The 22,305-nt window shown below is 38.0% G+C and overlaps 1 long non-coding RNA gene across 1 annotated transcript; it reads left to right on the top strand.

Moving 5' to 3' along the window:
• The first annotated feature begins 10,694 nt into the window (after positions 1 to 10,694).
• LOC129632862 (uncharacterized) lies at positions 10,695 to 20,319 on the top strand. The gene is made up of 3 exons (XR_008704708.1): positions 10,695 to 11,569; positions 16,530 to 16,589; positions 17,439 to 20,319. It is a non-coding gene; the product is annotated as an uncharacterized LOC129632862 (long non-coding RNA).
• The last annotated feature ends 1,986 nt before the right edge of the window (positions 20,320 to 22,305 follow it).

The raw sequence follows: 22,305 nt of genomic DNA, 5'->3' as shown, positions 1-22,305 counted from the left end.
ATATATAAGATTTTCCAAAAGTCATGTTTTCCTCCTTGAGAATTAGGTATCCAGTTGACATTTTTTGAATATCACTAAAAACTCTAAGAACCACACCCTGATTTAAGGCTATTTTTAATGGCAAGACCATACATTTAATATTTATTTTAATATTATTTCTTACCTGGAGATTTTTCCGAGAGAGAAACTGGGGGTGAGAAATAGTTTTGAGCTCAATAACCACTGACTTCTTTATATTTCCTGTAAATTATGATTTAAACATGAACAATCCCTTCTATAGCTCATCTTACCCCTTCACTATTTTATTCTACACAGTTAACAGGAGCCAACTGGCACTTTCAATATCCTGTCTGGAAATTTCATAGCCATATCCGCTAGCTCAATGTGAGGACTTTCTATCTTCTACTTTAATGCATTCAAGAGTTTTGCTGATTATTCTGCACTTAACTCGGGTCTACTTAATTAAGTTTTGTGATAGAAATTTTCTCACTGTCCTTTCAGAATTTATTAGCAGTTTTCCTTCAGATCTTTGCCTGCTACCCAGTTTCAAAATGAATGCCACTTAATTTCAGGTATCTGTTACAGAAGCATCTCCCTCAGTGTCAATTTCTATTGTGATAATCTCTTGTACTGAAATTCACTATTCAAAATTTGCTGACTTAATGACTATTTTATAATTTTTCACAATTGTTCAATACTACTTGGGCCCATCTGGGCATATATCCTTCTTGTCTTGCCAGTGGTCACTTGTTTGTCTGCGTGTCTCTTACCAGTTGCCAGAGATTGGGCTTTCTTTTCCCATGTCATCTCAGATGATCTCCCTTTCCACATGAGTGCTCTAATTGATTGTTCCCTGGGGATCTTCTTTCAGGATTGGAGGATCCCTTACATGATAGTTCTGATTTCCAAAATGCAAACATAGAACCTGCCAGGCCTTCTTAAAGCTTAGGCCAGGGACTGACACAATGCCATCTCCATCAGATTCTCTTAGTTAACACAGGGCCAGCCCACATTCATGCAGAAGGAATGAAACAAAGAGCAGTTACTAGGATACATGATTAATTTAGGTAAAATCACAGGCAACAGACCATTGTAGGCTAATGTTCACCAGTTCTGGAAGGTTTACATAGAACACACTACAGCCACATTGTTTAAGAATGATCTACTAAAAATCAAGTAACTGCACTTAAATTTAAAAGAAATTTACCTTACATAATAAGGAGAGTCCAGAGAGAGAAAGCATGCTTCATGTACATTCTCAGGGATCATACCATGGGCCCTATTCTTTCTGTCTTTTCATTCTCTGATTCTCAGTAGGCTGACTTTCCTCTTCATCTACCCTGGCTAATGATTAACATGAGACTGGTATAGATCCACGTGTCAAGATGTTATTGCAGGTGGAAAAGCTATAAATGGGACAAAATAGATTGTGAGTCAGGTTGTTATCAGAAAAGCAAAACTAGGAGACTTTTACATCCTCTTAATTGTACAATTTGTATCATCTGGCTACTCCCAGCAGTATGGGAAAAAACTGCAGGCTAGAAAGATGCTGATCATTTCCTGTCACTGCAAAAACATTTGATAAGTAGGCTATTTGGCAAAAACCTATAGCTTTAGGGAAAATAAATTCAATATACAAGAATATTGGTGTGTTTTGGATACTCTTTAATTCATTCAGCAAAAGTGTATACAAGGTTTATAATATTGTTTGGAAATAATTTGTAAACAGAGATTAAAAAAAATGTAACTCCGATAACAAAAGTTGTCTGTCAGTAGTCTGTAATCCAAATTGTGCTAAGTTGCTTCAGTCCTGTCTGACTCTGTACGACCCTATGGACTGAAGCCCACCAGGCTCATCTTTCCATGGGATTCTCTAAGCAAGAATACCAGAGTGGGTTGCCACGCCCTCCTCCAGGGATCTTCCTGACCCAAGGACTTAACCCATGTCTCTTACATCTCCTGCATCGGCAGGTGGGTTCTTGCTTGGTAAATCCCATGTACAAAAGAGACTGACAGGCTACAGTCCATGGGGTTTGAAGAGCTGAAAATGAATTGTGACTAAACAAAAACAACAATGGTGGAAAAATCAACTATTATTATATTCCAAATAAAGGAGAAACAATGATTATTTAGTGCCCTTTTCAAGAACTTCTTATTAAATGTTATCAGACAGTTAATGTGATACTGTTAAATGGCAAAGGTTAAATATAATATTTGCATTCACATCAGTAGGAGCCTACTGGCTCTCATTCAAATCAGTTATGTTTATGGCTTAGGTTCATGGCTATCAAGCTTGAGACTGAACTTCTCAGCTTCCCTTGTGGCTAGGTGTGCCTACTGCCTAAATTCTTACAAAAGAGACACAGCATCAAACACATCTTAAATATGACTGGCAATAACTCACTCTTTCTTTACCTTGCTCCCAAATGAAAACAGTAATGACCAGAACAACATTTATAGCTTTGAGATATGGATTGTTGTTGTTCAGTCACCAAATCATGTCTAACTTTTTGTGACCCCATGGACTAAAGCATACCAGGCCTCTCTGTCTCTCACCACCTCCCAGAGTTTGCCCAAGTTCATGTCCAATGAATTTGTGATTCCATCCAGCCGTCTCATCCTCTGTCACCATCTTCTCCTTCTGCCTTCACTCTTTCCCAGTATCAGGGGCTTTTCGAATGAGTCGACTCTTTGCATCAGGTGGCCAAATATTGAAGCTTCATCTTTAGCATCAGTCCTTCTCACTTCCTGATGAATATTCAGGGTTGATTTTCTTTAGGACCAACTGTGGTATAGGTAGCAAAGCCAATTTGCTGGCTGCCTGTACTGTTTCATGGAACATTGAATTCCTGGACCTAAAATACACGTGTTTAGACACAAAAATGATGAGATTTATTTCTTTAACAAATTATTCTTTACTCTAGCCAATAAAAACTTGTGTATTGGAAGGCTTGCTGCCTGACACAAAAGCCTAACAACAACAACAACAAAAAGTGTGGGTGTTACACTGCAGTCAGAGTGAAGGTAGTGCATTTATTTAAAATGTCACCTCTGGTAACTGGAAGAGCACACCGCTTGCCTAAGGAGCCTGCAGGTCTAAGAGAAGCTATTGGAAAGAGTGAGAATGTTGCCATGTGTTAGCTGTTTATTGCTGCATTTAGCCAGCTTATTTCAAGAATTAATGAGCTCAAGCAAGAACCAGAAAATTTTCAAGCAGAGATTGAAGGGAATAGAAGGAATTTTGAAATGAAGGCTCTGATTGCTTTTATCATCCTAGCAGTAGGAAATAACCCTGCTGCATAGACCCTTTCTACCAGGGCCTGTTAAGAATTCTCAGCACAACAAATGAATCTGTAGATGATTTGTGCCAATGAGCAGATTAAGGGTGTTGCTTTCCAAATAAGCCTATTGTTTTATATGGTTTTATGTTTTCAATCGAGCCATCATTAAAATGATAGCACATGCTACTCACTGACTGAAGAAGAGAACCATTCCATAAGAGCAGGTTTAATAATTATCTCCAAAAAGAACCTTGGAGGTGGTTTCAAGCACATGGAAATAACGGGAACAATTGCATCAGAAGCTCACTGAGGTTTTTTTTTTTTTTTTTTTTTAAGGAATTGTTTCACTAAGAAAGTCATATATTCAGCCTTCAAAAATTTTCTAGCTCCCAAATCAATGGGAACAGAAGCAGGCTATAAACATTGGCTGTGCTCCTGAGAAAAGCAATCTCTTTAATATCCATGCAGATGTGACTAGGGACGATATACAATAAGAATACATTTTTTTCAAAGAGAAAGCCAGGGGCCACAAAAGAGATAAATTTTTTCCAATAAGCAGAAATGACTTCTAAGCAAGAAACTTACTTTAGTGCTGGGCAGAGACTTTGCAGTTCTTTTCCAGCAAAATAGCTTTGCTCTGACAAGGGACTGCCTGCCTGATCATCCTTTACTTTTCTAAATGGAAAATATATATATATATATATATATATATATATATATAATTGCAATATTCTTACTCCAAGTAAGTTATATATTTGGTGTGAATAATAAGCAGATAATTTATCTTGTGGTGAGGACTTCTCCCAAATATCCTAGTATTTGATCTGACTCTTGAGAGTCCCTTGGACTGCAAGGAGATCCAACCAGTCCATTCTAAAGGTGTTCATTGGAAGGACAGATGGTAAAGCTGAAACTCCAATACTTTGGCCACATGATGCTAAGAGTTGACTCATTGGAAAAGACTCTGATGCTGGGAGGGATTGGGGGCGGGAGAAAAAGGGGACAATGGAGGATGAGATGGCTGGATGGCATTGCCGACTCGATGGACATGAGTTCACCCAAATTCTGGGAGGTGGTGATGGACAGGGCCTGGCGTGCTGCGATTTATGGGGTCACAAAGAGTCGGAAAAGACTGAGCGACTGAACTGAACTGATAATGAATAACATCCTCAGTTGATTTCCTTGTAAAGGTTGCTATTCAGTTACTAAGTCATGTCCAACTATTTGAGACCCCATAGACTGCTGCACTCCTCTGTCCTCCACCATCTCCTGGAGTTTGCTTAAGTTCATGTCCATTGAGTCTGTGATGCTATCTAACCACCTCATCCTCTGTCACTCCCTTCTCCTTTTGCCTTCAATCTTTCCCAGCATCAGGGGCTTTTTCAATGTGTTGGTTCTTCACATTAGGTGGCCAAAGTATTGGAGCCTCAGCATTAGTCTTTCCAATGAAATTTCGTCCTTGTAGAAGGGGTGATGCATTTAGGAAAAAAAAAAAAAAAAAAAAGATAGGCATCAATACTCTGGTGGAAGATTGTCACACAGACTGTTCTCTTTTCCTCTTAGTATTAGGTTGGTCCACGCATATCTGTGGTTTCAGACCATGAATTTTAAATCCTTATATCTAGACTCCAGAGAAGGCAATGGCAACCCACTCCAGTACTCTTGCCTGGAAAATCCCATGGATGGAGGGGCCTGGTGGGCTGCAGTCCATGGGGTCGCTAGGAGTCGGACACGACTGAGTGACTTCACTTTCACTTTTCACTTTCATGCATTGGAGAAGGAAATGGCAACCCACTCCAGTATTCTTGCCTGGAGAATCCCAGGGACGGGGGAGCCTGGTGGGCTGCCGTCTATGGGGTCGCACAGAGTCGGACACGACTGAAGCGACTTAGCAGCAGCAGCAGTAGCAGCATACCTAGACTCAAACATATCTTTATTCATCAAAATAAGAACCATTAAAATTAACATATTTTTGCTAATGAGAAGTAAGTTTGTTTTTCCTGTAGCATAAAAGTCCGTGCTTTGGGATTTGAAGAGGTCTTGAAAGCATGTGCTACTTCCTGTTGGTTGTGGAAACATTTCCCTGCAAAAATTTGTCGAGATGCTTGAAGAAATGGTAGTCACTTGGTGAGAGGTCAAGTGAATATAGCAGATGAGGCAAAACTTATCCCAATTCTTTCAACTTTTGAAGTGTCCATTGTTCTATGTGCAGTCAAGCATTCTCCTGGAGGAGAACTGGGCCCTTTCTGTTGACCAATGCTGGCTTCAGGCATTGCAGTTTTTGGTGCATCTCATTGAGTTGCTGAACATACTTCTCAGATATAACAGTTTCACAGGGATTCAGAAAGCTATAGTGGATCAGATGGGCAGCAGACCACCGAACAATAACTGTGACCTTTTTTTGGTGCAGGTTTGGATTTGGAAAGTGCTTTAGGGCTTCTTCTCAGTGCAACTACTGAGCTAGTCATTGCCTGTTGTGATGTACAATCTACTTTTTGTTACATGTCACAATGTACTCGAGAAATGGTTCTTTATTGTTGCATAGAATAAAAGAATATGACATATCAAAATTATGATTTTTTTTATTTGCAGTCAGGTCATGAGGCATCCCTGGCAGGCTTCCCTGGTGGCTCAGAGGTTAAAGTGTATGCCTGCAATGCAAGAGACCTGGGTTTGATCCCTGGATTGGGAAGATCCCCTGGAGAAGGAAATGGCAACCTATTCCAGTACTCTTGCCTGGAAAATCTCATGGATGGAGAAACCTGGTAGGCTACAGCCCATGGGGTTGCAAAGAGTCAGATACAACTTTCACTTTCATGAGGCATCCACTTATTGAGTTTTTTCACCTTTCCAACTTGAAGCATCAAATGCTAGATGACCATAGAATGATCACTGTTGAGTTCTTCAGCAACTTCTCCTGTAGTTGTAAGAGGATCAGCTTTGAGGATTGTTCTCCATTGGTCATTGTCAACTTCCAATGGCTGACCACTGCACTTCTCATCTTCAAGAATCTAACCTCCTTTGCAAAACTTATCACTGCACTGAACATTCTTTAGCAGTTTCTGAGCCAAATGCTTCGTTGATGTTGCAAGTTATCTTTGTTGCTTGAGGACCCATTTTGAACTTGATAAGAAAATCATTCAAACTTGCTTTTTGTCTACGTGATTTCTATAGTCTAAAATTGTTGGGGGCCTGCGTGTGGCACTCCGCCCATGGCAAAGGTCATGAGGAAGGAGGCTCGACATACGCAAAGGCGGGATCAAGCCTCAGGAGTCCCCCTCAAAATCCTCGAGCATCTACCCCCATAAGCAGAGCCTGTCTGCTCTACTACTTTGTGCTCCCACCTACACCTCTGACTTTATGGGGGTCTGTCCCCCACCACCTCTTTCGGAGAAGGAGTTAACCTAGAGCTCCAGTTAATAAAAATTCCTGGGTGTGACAAGAGTGTTTTAACCTACAAACTCCTCTGAAGGTTCTCTAGCCTGCCTGACAGGCTTGTCTGGCCACATGTGATTGCTCACAGCCTCCCAACCGTGAGAGGCATGAGATGCTTTAAACCTTCTAAAAACAGGTTCCTTAGAAAAGTTAGAAAACCATTAGTATAAGTATAGTGGGCTGATTAGAAATTGTATTGGTGAAGGGTTTTTCATTTGTTGAGCCAGTGTTTGTTGCTAAGTCTCCACATCCCCTGCCCTTACACACATTAATGAATATATAGAAGAAATAAGTATTAACCTTTGATATAAATCACGTTAGACCTTAGGCTAAGTAAATTCTTTCCTTAACTAAAACCCACTATACCCTCACACTATAGGAATGTAACTTTATTTGGGTGGCGTCTGTTTTGAGAATAATCACCCCTGGAGAAATAAGTGTCCTGTTTGACTGACCACTGTCACAAGGAGAGGGTCATAAATTGTCAACAGGCCCCCTGGCCAGAAGATGAGGTAACACCCCTACAGACCTCTGTATACATTTGTATGAAGCACCTGACTTTGATAAAGTCAGGACTGCTTACCCCGCGTGGCTTTTGCATAACATCTCAGTGTATAAAAGTAGACCATGGAAAATAAAGAATTGGGATCAGTTCCTCGAAAGACTGGTCTCCCCATGTCTCTCTCTCTCAAATTCTGGCTGAGTCTCCATCTGGAGCGCGGAACCTGCCATGCTTACTAATTATGCCTGGGCTTCTAAGATCCGACCGGGGAGGCCTCAGTGTCTCCTCTCCTTCGGGAGAACGGAAGGACGCCTGCGGCCTACGTAAGTGGTACAAGCTTCTTGTTTTGAAGTTTTATTGGTCTCCCGCATAAACCAGGCTACTCAGCCTCTTTTCACCACTGAATTTTCCTACTGAGCTATCCTCATTTTACTACTCTTTATATATTTAATTAATATCTAATTGAAGCTATTGTATCCTGATCCTCGCCGACACCGTCCCCACTTCGAACTCCCTGGATCAGCTGGGGCTGGACCCCGGCATAAAATAAATATAAAATAAGCATCAAGTAATGTCATTAACAGCAACAATAAAAAAAGCAAAAAGTGAGTAATGTGCATTAAAATGATGTATAACATAACCCCATTTATTTAAGAATGTATTCCAATATCAAATAGCAAATTTCAACAATGCAAAAACTGCAATTACTGTGCACCAACCTTGTAATAACTGCCCCTCCATTAGAGTTTAACCTGGAATATGTCATCTAGAAACAAGTACTTTATTAAAATTTAGACAAAGGGATATGCAGAGAAGTGATATATGCAACCTCTACATCACATATTCAGGGGAAATGCTGCTTGCTCTTTAATATCTTTTCTTCCCCTCACGGTGAACCTGTTGGATTGTATCTTTTATACATATCACATAGATATATGTCCCATCCCTCATGTTCTTACAATCAGGCATCCTCAAAGTTTATTGGATTCTATGTTGTCACCTTGTCAATTTTGTTTGAGACTTCTGATTATCCTGACAAATGGTGTATGATAAAAGTGATGGCCTAGAAATTCTGCGTCCAGTTCATAAAAAAAGAAAGAAAGAAAGAAATTGTTTCTATTGGGCTTCTGTTTCTGGATGTTCAACTTTGGAATGTAGACACTATACTGTAAGGGAGTGCAGGACATATGGAGAGACCATACACTGATGCTCTTTTCAATATCCATAGCCAAGTTCTCAGAAAATAGTCTGTATCAATTGCCAGCTATGTAAATGAGCAAAAGGTCATAAAATTCAAGCCTCACAAGGCAATGCCAGAATATGAAAAAAAAAAATGAATCTGAACACTGGATGACCTTGTGGCACAGAGATGTCTATTTGGATTACTTTCCCTCCTCTTGATGTTTTCAACGAGAAACAAGTATTTACCTTATTGGAAACTTTGAAGATTGAGGATCAAATATAGCGGTAGTGTAAGACTGAAGCTTTCGTAGCTTCCTCCTACTGTAGGATGTTTGGGTAACATAGAGCTTTGCCCATATGGTAGTCTATGTCTGTATGTGTGTGCTGCTGCTGCTAAGTCACTTCAGTCATGTCAGACTCTGTGTGACCCCATAGGTGGCAGGCCACCAAGCTCCCCCGTCCCTGGGGTCCTTCAGGCAAGAATACTGGAGTGGGTTGCCATTTCCTTCTCCAGTGCATGAAAGTGAAAAGTGAAAGTGAAGTCGCTCAGTTGTGTCTGACTCTTAGTGACCCCATGGACTATGGGGTCCCCATGGACTATGGACTATGGAAGAGCCTATCAGGCTCTTCCATCCATGGGATTTTCCAGGCAAGAGTACTGGAGTGGGGTGCCATTGCCTTCTCCAATGTGTATGCTAGTTGCTTCAATTGTGTCCAGCTCTTTCAACTCCATAGACTACAACCCACAAGGCTCCTCTGTCCATGGAATTCTCCAGGCAAGAATACTGGAGTGGGTAGCCATTCCTTTCTCCAGGGTTTCTTCCCTAACTCAGGGATTGAACCCTGGCATCCTATATTGCAGGTGGATTCTTTACTATCTGAGCCACTAGGGAAGTCCAAAACAAATATATTCTAATTCTGGAGGTCAGAATTCAAAAATCAGTATAATGGGAGGACCTGGATCCTTCTGAAGGCTTAGTGATCAGTCCATTCCCTTGCCTCTTCCAGCTTTCACAGGCTGCCTGCATCCCTTGGCTTATCCTGCTCCACTCCAACCTCTGGTCTTATTGCCACCTCATTGTATTTTTTTTTTTTTTAATTATCTTCCCCACTTCTTATCTTTAGTCTGCCTCTTGTAAGACCTCCGTGATTCATTAGGCCACCAGGATAATCCAGAATAACCCCCATCTCAAAATGTTTAATAACTTCCGCAATGTCTTCTTTATCATGCAAATTAATATATTCACAGGTTCCAGGATTTTGGACATGGGACATCTTTGAGAATCCATCATCAATCTACTGCAGTGCCCATGAAACATACAATCTGTTTAGAAATGTTGAAAACATCTTTAATGAGAATTAATTCTTTAGAAACATTACTTAATAGTGTTAGAAAAGTTTATTAATGTTATTTCAGTCCATATTCTCCAGTGAAAATGTTTACTCTGTGACTTTTGCCTGAACTATTTGGAATACAACCTTGCAGTAGCCAAAGTCATTTTCCTTTCTCCTTTCCTTCCTTTATGAAAATTGTTATTTATTATAGCTCACGTTAATACCTTATCTGCCTTCAGGTAGAGAATGAGAGAGTTCTAAAAGTAAATAAGTCACGCAGAGGAATCATTGGATATCTCAAGTATATTTCTGTTACTCTATGTACATTAAGGGGGCTTTTCTGGTGGCTAAAGTGGTAAAGAATCTGCCAGCAAGTCAGGAGCCGCAGGAGCCACAGGATTCTATATCTGGGTTTGGAAGATCCCCTGGTAAAGGGTGTGGCAACCCACTACAGTATTCTTGCCTGGAGAATCCCATGGACAGAGGAGCCTGGGGGGTTACAGTCCACGGGGGTCACAAAGAATCAAACACAAATGAAGCAACTTGGCAGGCACACACATGTTCATTTAAAAAGACCTTGTGATGGTGTCACCAGCAAAACATATTAACAGTTCCCAGGAAGTATATATATTAATATCATCTGGGTAATAAAATAAAGCCTCCCTCCACCCCTCGCCGCCCCGCCCTGCCCCACGCTTAATCTGGTCTGGCTCACAGAGGGCCGTGTGCAGAAGCCTCATATCTGGCACCTCAGACCAGAGTTTCTTCTGTGAAAAAACCTCCTCTGACACCTCAGCTCAGGGTACCATTTGCAGATGCTGCTGTTGCTGCACAAGATGCTCAATTCAAGATGGTGATGGTAGGCCACGTGCAGAGGCGCTCAGCCCTCTCAGCTGCGCAACTGCACAAGCCTCGCGAGAACTCCTTGCCTGACTGAGGAGCGCCTCAAAAGCAGCCCGCTGAGGGCCTTTTGGGAAGGCTATGGATGCTAGAGTGAGAGCTCACACATTTTCAGAACTGAACTTGATATTGTTTTATTAGTACGAGTTACACCAGGAGGACACTTTTCGGAGCCTAACTGCCAAGGATTGCTAACACATTTTGGCCCACCCTGGCTCCAGTAGGAAGACGGCAGAGACTTTGGGACGTTTGTTTGAAGATGCCTAGATCTGGTTTCAGTTTACTGTGATGGGGTACAATGGCGTCAGCCTGCAGTTGAATTCAGAGCAACTCTGCCCAACAACCTGAGAGTGGTGCACACACCGCATTTTCCACAGGGTCATCTGTACTGTGTATCCTTGGGGGTTGAAGACTGAAACTCGCTTCGAATCTGCCTGCTCCCCTTGGCTGTCCTTCCTTTGGTGCAGGATGCACTGGATGACAGGGATCTGTGGATGAGAGGGAAGCCTCAACACTGCCCATTGTCTCTCCTGATCCCTGAACTAAGCAATAGCAGACGCACCTGCGCTTTTTGTGCTCCCGACCTCCATGATTAACAGTAAATTTTGCCTTGTCACTTCCAGTTTGGTAAAGAACGCTGAGCAGCCCTGTGAAGCTCCTGTTGCTGCACAAGATGTGCAGCCTGAGCTGAGACCCAGAAAGGCCCAGGTAGTGAGGATTAGCTGATAAAACTGGTTGAAGATGCTGGACCTGAATTTCTGAAGTGAGCTTGAGGCCCTCTGAGCCACTTAACCAGATTCTGAGCTGCTAGTGAGAAGAGGAAACACCGATTTCCACCCTCTAGAGGCAAACCTTGGCTGTTTCTTCATCGTTGGAGGTTCTTCAGGCTCTTCTCCCAGCACCAGCACAGACTACCAGCTGCCCCAGTGATCTGGTGAGTACCTCATGGGAATCCCTTGTTCATTTAGCTCTCAGTGGGCTGGGAGTCTGAAAGTTCCTCCTCTTTAGCTGCAAGAGAAAAAGAGAAGACCTCCATTATTAGAGGTGACAGATCTCACATCCATTCTATATAAGCTGTATAACACAGCTGTATCTTAAGAGGTGAAAATCAGATTGTCTCAATTTATAATACATCATAAGTGAGACAGGAGGGCTCTTCCAAAAGCGGAGTAGTTTATTTCTATTGGAATATACCTGTCTAAGTGAAAGCGTTATGAAGTGTGAATAGATACATCCAATAAGCTCTCATGACAGGATTTTATTTTCTTTTTGCATGTATACTGAGCATATCTCTTCTGAGTGCCATTGAAGCCTAAAATTTCCATATACACATTAATTATATTTAGCATTGACCCCTGTTAAAGTGAAAGTATTAAAATATTAATTTAACATATGGTCATTATATAAAGGAGTTTGGGCTTTCAAAATATGTAAAAACAATGAAACTATTTATAATAAAACAAATTAGATTTTGTGCAAAACTGAACAGTAAAGGCAAGAATTAATGTAATGCTTTCTCTGCATTATCTAGCAGGAATAGTTTTGCAGCAATAATTAACCTGAAACTGTCAGGTTCTGTGGACTTGGTCTGAATTAGAAGGTGGTAACTAGGCTATTCCTAATTTTAACTTATCCTCAATATGATACCATAGGACACATTTCACAAAGTTTTAGTTGTATTTATGTGTGCTTGTTAAGGAGAGCAGCAACAATAATTTTAAAGATTTTAAGAAACAAATTTAACAGTTAAATATTTTTAAAGAAAGCACAGAGTCTTATGCATGTTTACATTTTGATTGAGAAGTGGCTAGTAGTTTTCCTTCTTCCCTTTAAAGCTCATTTACTTCTCCAATTTAAGTACAGTTTTCACTGTTCAAATTACCATGATTTATAGAGCAAATTCTTCCCTTATTCTAGCAGGATACTTTATTATTTAATTACAAGATTTTTTCCCAATTACCCTAAAAGTCAGTTATATTTGTTATAAACTCCATATTCTTTAAATAACTTAAATACTAACATAATATGGAAAGGACAACTAAGTAAAATAAAACATCTTTATCAATTTAGGATTGGACAATTTCTCTGAAGTTTTCAAGAAGGTGTCTTAGCCATGCTTTATTTGCTAGCTAATTTTTGCTGTATAAAGTTTATTTCCATGCCAATTATATTTGATTTTTAAAAAGGATGACATTATGTAGACAAAATATAAATACTTATATTTATACATATAAATATTTATATGTATAAATATAAATATTTTTGTCCCATGAATATAATGTAGCTACTGTCATCTGATGTAAAGAACAAGGATTTAATGAAAACAAATTCTATTAAGATACAAAATGTAAAATGATGAGTTTGAACAATCACCTACAGTGCCTGAAAAACCTGCTAAAAGTTTTCCTTTAATTTCTTATGTGTGTGTTAGTTGCTCAGTCGTATGCAACTCTTTGCCACCCCATGGACCGTAGCTCACCGACAGGCTGCTCTGTCCATAGATTCTCCAGGCAAGAGTACTGGAGGGGGGTGCCATTTCCTTCTCCTTAATTGCTTATGAAGCTATAACAAAGAGATAAAATGTGACTGTAACTTTAATTTCATAGAAAAATGAGAACATATACCAAGATCTAGAAATTGGTTGTTGCAAAAGGAAGAGACTGATATAACCAACATCAGTGAGAAAGATTTTTAAGTATGTTCTTGGACTACATTTTTTCCATTACCTATCCTACACTAAGGAGACGGAGAAGGCAATGGCACCCCACTCTAGTACTCTTGCCTGGAGAATCCCATGGATGGAGGAGCCTGGTAGGCTGCAGTCCATGGGGTCGCTAAGAGTCGGACACCACTGAGCGTCTTCACTTTCACTTTTTACTTTCATGCATTGGAGAAGGAAATGGCAACCCACTCCAGTATTCCTGCCTGGAGAATCCCAGGGACGGGGGAGCCTGGTGGGCTGCCGTCTATGGGGTCGCACAGAGTCAGACACGACTGAAGTGACTTACTTTACACTAAGGAGAAGGCAATGGCAACCCACTCCAGTACTCTTGCCTGAAAAATCCCATGGACGGAGGAGCCTGGTAGGCTGCAGTCCATGGGGTCTCTAGGAATCCGACACGACTGAGTGACTTCACTTGAACTTTTCACTTTCATGCATTGGAGAAGAAAATGGCAACCCACTCCAGTATTCTTGCCTGGAGGATCCCAGGGACAGGGGAGCCTAGTGGGAGGCTGTCTATGGGGTGCACAGAGTCAGACACGGATGAAGCGACTTAGCAGCAGCAGCACCCTACACTAAAGCAGTTTCAGTGGTACCTAAACAAGGAACGTAAAACAAATATATTTTCCAAAACCTTAAGATTTTGCTTCACATGCATTCTTTAGTTCTAAATTCTAGACTTATTTATTGCATTGACTACAAAAATAGAAAAAAATAATCATCAATTTGAGAGAAAATTTCTCTGAAACCCCCAAAGCTCAATACTGATGTGCCTCACCTATAAACTAATCTATTTCTAAAACAGACTATAACATTGAATTCATAATTCCTGTGGCATGAGACTTTCTCACTACATTTACTTTATTATGGAAATTAACCTGTCTCATATGCAAAGGAAGTAACACAGGGTTAATTCTAGGACATGGAGAAGTTCAACATGATCAAGGATACGGCACAGATGTGCAATTAAATGTATTAGTCAGGGAAACTTCCAGTGAGAAAAGAGAGTTCAAGTTCAGAAGAGCAGGTGACTACCATGAAAAGTTGAAAATTAGCACCTCAAAATTCACCTAGGAAAAATATGCATTCCTCTGTCCTCATATAAGATGCAAAAGAGGAAAATTGCAATTTGAGCCTTGATTTTATAGTCACAATACAAAGAGGAGTAAACAACACATACAAAATCAAAGTTGAATGAATAAAGTATGACAGATTAAGGACAAGAATCAAGTTCAATGTATATATGATTGTATTCTAAAAATACTTTTGATCAGGGATAAAATGTAAAGTAAGAAAGTATTTTACAAATAAGAAAATATTCAGAGAGATAAAGTGAAGTCGCTCAGTCGTGCCCAACTCTTTGCGACCCCATGGACAGTAGCCTGCACCAAGCTCCTCCGTCCATGGCATTTTCCAGGCAAGAGAACTGGAGTGGGTTGCCATTTCCTTCTCCAGGGAATCTTCTCAACCCAGGGACTGAACTCAGGTCTCCTGCATTGTAGACAGATGCTTTACCATCTGAGCCACCAGGGAAGTCCAGAGAGATAAAATGGGACATGAAATCATGAGGTAAGAGAGGGCAATAGAAAATAGGCAGGTATATTTTTTACAAGTAAAAAGGCTTGCTGAAATTAATAATATAAAATGTATATAAGAATTTTAAGAAGCCAATAGAAATATATTTGCCATTGAGAATATTAACCATTCTTATGCAGGAAAAAGCTAGGCATTTGTCTTACAAATAAAACAAAGTAAATTTTAGATATGTCATTATATAGATACATGATCATAATTTATGAATAAATATATTTGGAAAAAATTTAGATTTGCTGAAAACATGTAAAGAAAATACAGAGTTTCCATACACCCTTAATTTAATGTTCCTAATATTATATAATCATGGTAGGTTTTTCAAAAACAAGAAATTAACACTGGTACAGTATTCGTAAGTAAGTTAGAGACATTTGAATTTCTGCAGTTTTTCCACTAAGTTTTTTTGCTTTCTAGGATTCTATTCAGAATGCCACCAGTTTATCAATCATCATGCCACCTTGGTATCCTATGATCTGTAACAGTCTTCTTTTGCTTTTCATGATCTCAACTGATTTAGAATATCTCTTAATTTGAGTCTTTCTGACTTCCTCATGGTTGCACTGAGTTTATAGTCTTTCATGAAGAATGCCACAATAGCCAAGTTTCCCTCTTATCAAAATATATTGGCAATTAATTGTATCAATATGATTTTCACTAGTGATATCAACCTTCATCGGTTCAATAAACTTGAAATATAAAAATATACAGCAAATATTTAACTGACAGTTAAATATTTATGAACTTTCTATATAAACTAATTCAGATATAAATTTGTTTAAATATATATCTTTATAAATTATATAATTATAAGTGCATATGCAAATGTAAATATATAATTGCATCTTTTATTCATCTATGCATATACATATTTAAAACTAGATTTGGCTACCTCAGTTTTTAAAAGTATGTTTCAGGTGACTGTGACTGTGAAAGCTGCTCAGTCGGACTCTTTGCGACCCCACGGACTATACAGTCTGTGGAATTCTCCAGGCCAGAATACTAGATTGGCTAGCCTTTCCCTACTGCAGGGGATGTTCCCAACCCAGGGATCGAACCCAGGTCTACCACATTGTAGTCAGATTCTTTACCAGCTGAGCCACAATGTTTCAAGTACAAAAGCAATTAAATAGAAAATTATAGTCTGTAAATATATGTAATAAAATAATCTTAATAGAAAAATTATTAATGTTCTTAGCATCTAAAGAATGTAAGCAAACAAATTAAAAGTCTTCAACGGCAAGTGGGTGAACAAAAGTAGAACAACAGACAACATATTGTAGCAACAGAAAATAAACTGAAGAGATTAGATTATTATTAACTTTTTAAAAAGTTCTACCTCACATATTAAATGAAAAAATACCCAGCCAGTATAAAACATATAGTTTTAATACAAAACTAGAACCTATAAAAATCATCTATTTGCCACTGTTATAGTAGAAATAAAAATTGAATGCTTGGATTATGGTGGGAGATTAAATAGTTGCAATTATTTTTTTTTTCCTAAGAGCAATTTGTATTTCTTTATAAATATGCATGTCTATTAAAATTTCCAATTGTATTTAATATTTTTTTTCCTTAGAGTACATTGGACCATAAACAAAATTACTTTAAGAATGATCATCATGGTAACATCTAAACAGTAAGTTGAAAACTCCCTAAATGCTTAACAGGGACAATAAAAATATACTATAAAAATTAATTCAATGCTATGTTTTCATTAACTAGTCCAATTAAAGAACACTGGCATAGAAAAAGAATAAAATTGCTAAGTAGAAATGAAATTCATGTTATTTAATAATGTTTGTAATGCCATAGCAATATTATTATAAAGGAAAACAAATAAGAACTATATGTATGAATAAAGTCCAGAAATGTATACACCCAAATGCAGGTATTATTTAATAGTAAAATCAGACTAGTAAATATGTTATTATTTTTCTCATTATTTTAAATATAAGTGCATGTATTTTTAACTTCTGTGACGAGAAGAAATTAGCTAACATGAGGTACAATGGGAGAAGGATATGGCAACCCACTCCACTGTTCTTTCCTGGAGAATCCCAGGGATGGGGGAGTTTTGTGGAAGGCCGTCTATGGGGTCGCACAGAGTCAGACATGACTGAAGCGACTTAGCAGCAGCAGAGGTACAATGAGACATGATGTTTCTCATGATAATGACATATATAAAAAGTAGTTTTTTCTTGTCTTTGAATGAAGATTGAGATTTCATTGTATACTGCTGATGTGTGGATATACAGTACCACACAGTTTTTTTTGAACCTCAGTTTTACTCAGTATATAGCAAGAGATTTACATTTATTTCACTCTGAAGAATCTGTTTTGAAATAGACTTTTATTGGTTGCATTTATGTCTGATGTATTATATTGATGAAAATTGGACATTCACTAATACACTGACAATAGCAAACAGGTGAAAGTCACTTTGTATATCATGTTTGGATTACATTTTTGTTTCTTTCTGGTGCAGGAATATAACTAAGCTCGAAACACCATTGAGTCTGAAGATCTACTAGGAAAACAGGGAGACAAGCATATTAATAGAGGCTCAGAATGGATTGAAAAGTGATCTATAACAGGGAAGGAGGCTCCCAGATCTGCAACATTGACTGAGGTTGTTGAAATTTATAAGGACCATTTAGTGATGCTCTGTGAATTCTTAAAGAAGGGTGCAGTGGAACATCAGGCATTGTAAAACTTCTCAGTAAAAGGCCATTTCGTAGGTAAGGCACTCCCTTGGTCTCATCAGGAAAGAATTGCACGACTTGACAAATGTAAATTAGACCAAGTGTTCAGGTCGGTTCAGTTCAGTTCAGTCACTCAGTCGTGTCCAACTCTTGCAACTCCATGGACTGCAGCACCGCAGGCTTCCCTGTCCATCACCAATCCCCGCAGTTTACTCAAACTTGTGGGCATTCAGTTGGTGAAGCCATCCAACCATCTGATCCTGTCTTCCCCTTCTCCTCCCACCTTCAATCTTTCCCAGCATCAGGGTCATTTCATATGAGTCAGCTCTTCACATCAGGTGGTGAAAGTATTGGATTTTCAGCATCAGCATCAGTCCTTCCAATGATACAGGACGGATTTCCTTTAGGATGGACTGGTTGGATCTCCCGCAGCCCAAGGAACTCTCAAGAATCTTCTTCAACACCACAGTTCAAAAGCGTCAATTCTTCAGTGCTCAACTTTCTTTATAATCCAACTCTCACATCCATACATGACTACTGGAAAAACAATAGTTTTGACTATACAGACCTTTGATGGCAAAGTATTGTCTCTGCTTTTTAATATGCTATCTAGGTTGGTCATAACTTTTCTTCCAAGGAGCAAGCGTCTTTTAATTTAATGGCTGCAGTGATTTTGGAGTGATCTGCAAAACTGATTTTGCAGATGTGATGTGCAGTGATTTTGGAGCCCCCAAACGTAAAGTCTGTAACTGTTTGCACTGTTTCCCCATCTATTTGCCGTGAAGTGATGGGACCAGATGCCATGAACTTAGTTTTCTGAATGTTGAGTTTTAAGCCAACATTTTTACTCTCCTCTTTCACTTTCATCAAGAGTCTATTTAGTTCTTTTAGCCTTCTGCCATAAGGGTGGTGTCATCTGCATATCTGAGGTTATTGTATTTCTTCAGGCAGTCTTGATTTCAGTTTGTGCTTCATCCAGCCCAGTGTTTCTCATGACGTACTCTGCATATAAGTTACAGAAACAGGGTAATAATATACAGCCTTGATGTACTCCTTTCCCTATTTGGAACCAGTCCGTTGTTCCATGTCCAGTTCTAACTGTTGCTTCCAGACCTGCATACAGATTTCTCAAGAGGCTGGTCAGGTGGTCTGGTATTCCCATCTCTTTAAGAATTTTCCACAATTTGTTGTGATCCACACTGTCAAAGGCATTGGCATAGTCAATAAAGCAGAAGTACATCTTTTTCTGGAACTCTCTTGCTTTTTCGATGATCCAGTGGATGTTGGCTATTTGATCTCTGGTTCCTCTGCCTTTTCTATGTCCAGCTTGAACATCTGGAAGTTCACGGTTCACATACTGTTGAAGCCTGGCTTGGAGAATTTTAGCAATATTTTGCTAGCATGTGAGATGAGGGAAATTGTGTGGTAGTCTGAGCTTTCTTTGGGCTTGGATTGAAAACTGACCTTTTCCAGTCCTGTGGCCACTGCTGAGTTTTCCAAATTTGCTGGCATATTGAGTGCAGCATTTTCACAGCATCATCTTTCAGGATTTGAAATAGCTCAACTGGAATTTCATATCCTCCACTAGCTTTGTTGGTTGTGATGCTTCCTAAGGCATCACATCATTTGACTTTACGTTCCAGGATGTCTGGCTCTATGTAAGTAATCACACCATTGTTATTATCTGCGTCCTGAAGATCTGTTTTGTATAGTTCTCTGTATTCTTGTCACCTCTTCTTAATATCTTCTGCTTCTGTTAGGTCCATACCATTTCTGTCCTTTATTGTGCCCATCTTTGCATGAAGTGTTCCCTTGTTATTTTTAATTATCTTGAAGAGATCTCTGGTCTTTCCCATTCTCTTGTTTTGCTCTATTTCTTTGCATTGATTACTAAGGAGATCTTTCTTATATCTCCTTGCTATTCTTTGGGACTCTGCGTTCAGCTGGGTATATCTTTATTTTTCTCCTTTGCCTTTCACTTCTCTTCTTTTCACAGCTATTTGTAAGGCCTCCTCAGACAACCATTTTGACTTTTTGTATTTCTTTTTCTTGCTGATGGTCTTGATCCCTGCCTCCTAAACAGTGTCATGAACCTCAGTCCATAGTTCTTCAGGCACTCTGTCTATCAGATCTAATCCCTTAAATCCATTTTTCACTTCCACTGTATAATTGTAAGGGGATTTAGGTCATACCTGAATGGTCTATTGGTTTTCCCTACTTTCTTTAATTGAAGTCTGAATTTGGCAATAAGGAGTTCATGATCTGAGCCACAGTCAGATCCCGGTCTTGTTTTTGTTGACTGTATAGATCTTCTCCACCTTTGGCTGCAAAAATATAATCAGTCTGATTTAGGTATTGACCATCTGGTAATGTCCATGTGTAGAGTTTCTCTTGTGTTGTTGGAAGAGTGTGTTTGCTATGACCAGTGAGTTATCTTTGCAAAACTCTATTAGCCTTCACCCTTCTTCATTCTGTACTCCAAGGCCAAATGTACTTGACCAATTGTTACTTGTTATATGAAATCTGCCTTCATATAATGTAAAGAGGGGGAAAAGCCTCTGATTCTGTTTAGATTGTAAAGGACAGTAATAAAAACAATAGAAAACATTTACGGAACACTTAACCCTATGCCAGGAAACGTGCCAACCTTTTTCACAAACATCATTTCACAGTTACTCACACATCACTTTGACGAGTTTCTGAAATGTTTCTGTGCATTTGAAATGAGGCTTATTAGTAATTTGTCCAAACTCACATATTAGTAAAAGAGAGACCCAGTTTTGAAATCCAGAGCCCTTCACCTTTACATGCTGGATATTATTAACTTCAGTTCAGTTCAGTTCAGTCGCTCAGTTGTGTCCGACTCTTTGTGACCCCATGAATCACACACCAGGCCTCCCTGTCCATCACCATTAGTTTTATTATTAAATATAAAGATAGACAAGCTATAGCTTTCTCCCTAATGTCATTTCAGTTTGTAGGTTATTTTTATGACATACATTATTGATATATGGGAAAGATGGAAAAGTTTTCTTAATTTTTCTGTAGCAAATATTCTATGTGAAAAATTCTAAATAGCAAATTAATGTAACATACAGCAAATGTAATGTAATAAATGAATACAAATATAGGTAATGTACATTGACATTTTTAACCCTGGATTATGAATTTATATATGGGGTAATTTTAATCTTCATTATTATGATTTTATTTTAAGCTTTCTAAAATGATTTAAAAATGTTTATTATAGAAAAATGTTATATTGATTTCAAAAAAAGAGACAAATTGGAAAAACATCTAGGAAAATACAATATGCTTAAAAATAAAAGACTGGCAAATTTCACAAAAGTTGGTAATGAAGCCAAATTTTATAGCTTTGGAGACTAAACATTTACCATCCTTTATAATATTTTATTTTTGGATTCATTTTGATATTTGGCAAAACTAATACAGTTATGTAAAGTTTTAAAAAAAAAATTTGTCTAAAAAAAAAAAAAAGAGTTGTAAATACTATTATCTATTTTTGTTTTGGAAATTTCCCTGCTCCCCAACAGTTTGTTTCTCACTCAATAAAAATATTCATATTAAAAAAAAATAAAAAATGTTTCTTTTTTAAACATTTCATTTTTAAAACTTAAGTGAGAAAAAAATTTATCAGGTTCAAAAATGAATGTTACTTAGATTAACTTATTTTTAGAATGATATGGTACATTATCTTTAAAAATAAGATACAGTTTAACATAGTTGTATGTTTTGTTTTCACAAAATGAGAAAATTATTTATTGACTCTGCTATTTCTCTGGAATTTCAAGAATTTCCTTCTTGATAATTTTCCTTTATAGTAATTTTCAAAAGTATTGCTGCTAATGTACCATAAATTATAGAAAATTATGAGAAGAAAAGTAAAAGAAATAGTAAAATGGATTAATATATGAACTCTATGACTGGCCTATAGTGAACTACAGACATGTTAGGATTTTTTGTAAAATAATACTACCAACTATGTTATTTCTTTAAAGACTTATATTTCTACTAGTCTTAATAATTATGTTACTAGTATTTTAGTCTTTATGTTAAACATCGTATTTGTATGATTTATTTTCTCTTTATGATAATGTTCTGAATATATGTTAATATTATCACTGTGTTGTTGATGGATATAATGACTTTTTAAAATTATTGGCTAAAATTAACAAAGCTGCTTGAATTGATCACTGGTATTCACATAAATGAACCTAATTGCAATTTATATGTCTTGTTATTATATGATACTCTTTTCACATGACAAGCTTTTAAAATTTACCAAAATGCTGTTAAACATCTAAATATAGCTATATTTACATTTAAAAATTGATTTTATCATTCTTAAAATAGTTAAAATGATTTTTAGTGATGTTGTATATTTCATGAATTGATATAAGAGAACACCTTTCATAATTTAACAGAATATTTGTTAAAATTATATCTCTTTTATTTTTATATGTTAATAAAAATTTAATTTACCTTAATTTTAAAAAGTAATCTCATGAAAGTACTTAACTAAGTTAAGACATAAAAATGAACTAAACTGTATTAGGTTCAATTCTTGATAGCAGAACATACATGCATATGCTACCTTAGAGGAACAAGTAGCATTTTTCAGAATGAGGC

This window comes from Bubalus kerabau, chromosome 18, assembly GCF_029407905.1.
Source record: "Bubalus kerabau isolate K-KA32 ecotype Philippines breed swamp buffalo chromosome 18, PCC_UOA_SB_1v2, whole genome shotgun sequence".
NCBI classification, from domain to species: Eukaryota; Metazoa; Chordata; class Mammalia; order Artiodactyla; family Bovidae; genus Bubalus; species Bubalus kerabau.
This window is presented reverse-complemented; position numbering and strand designations above follow the sequence as displayed.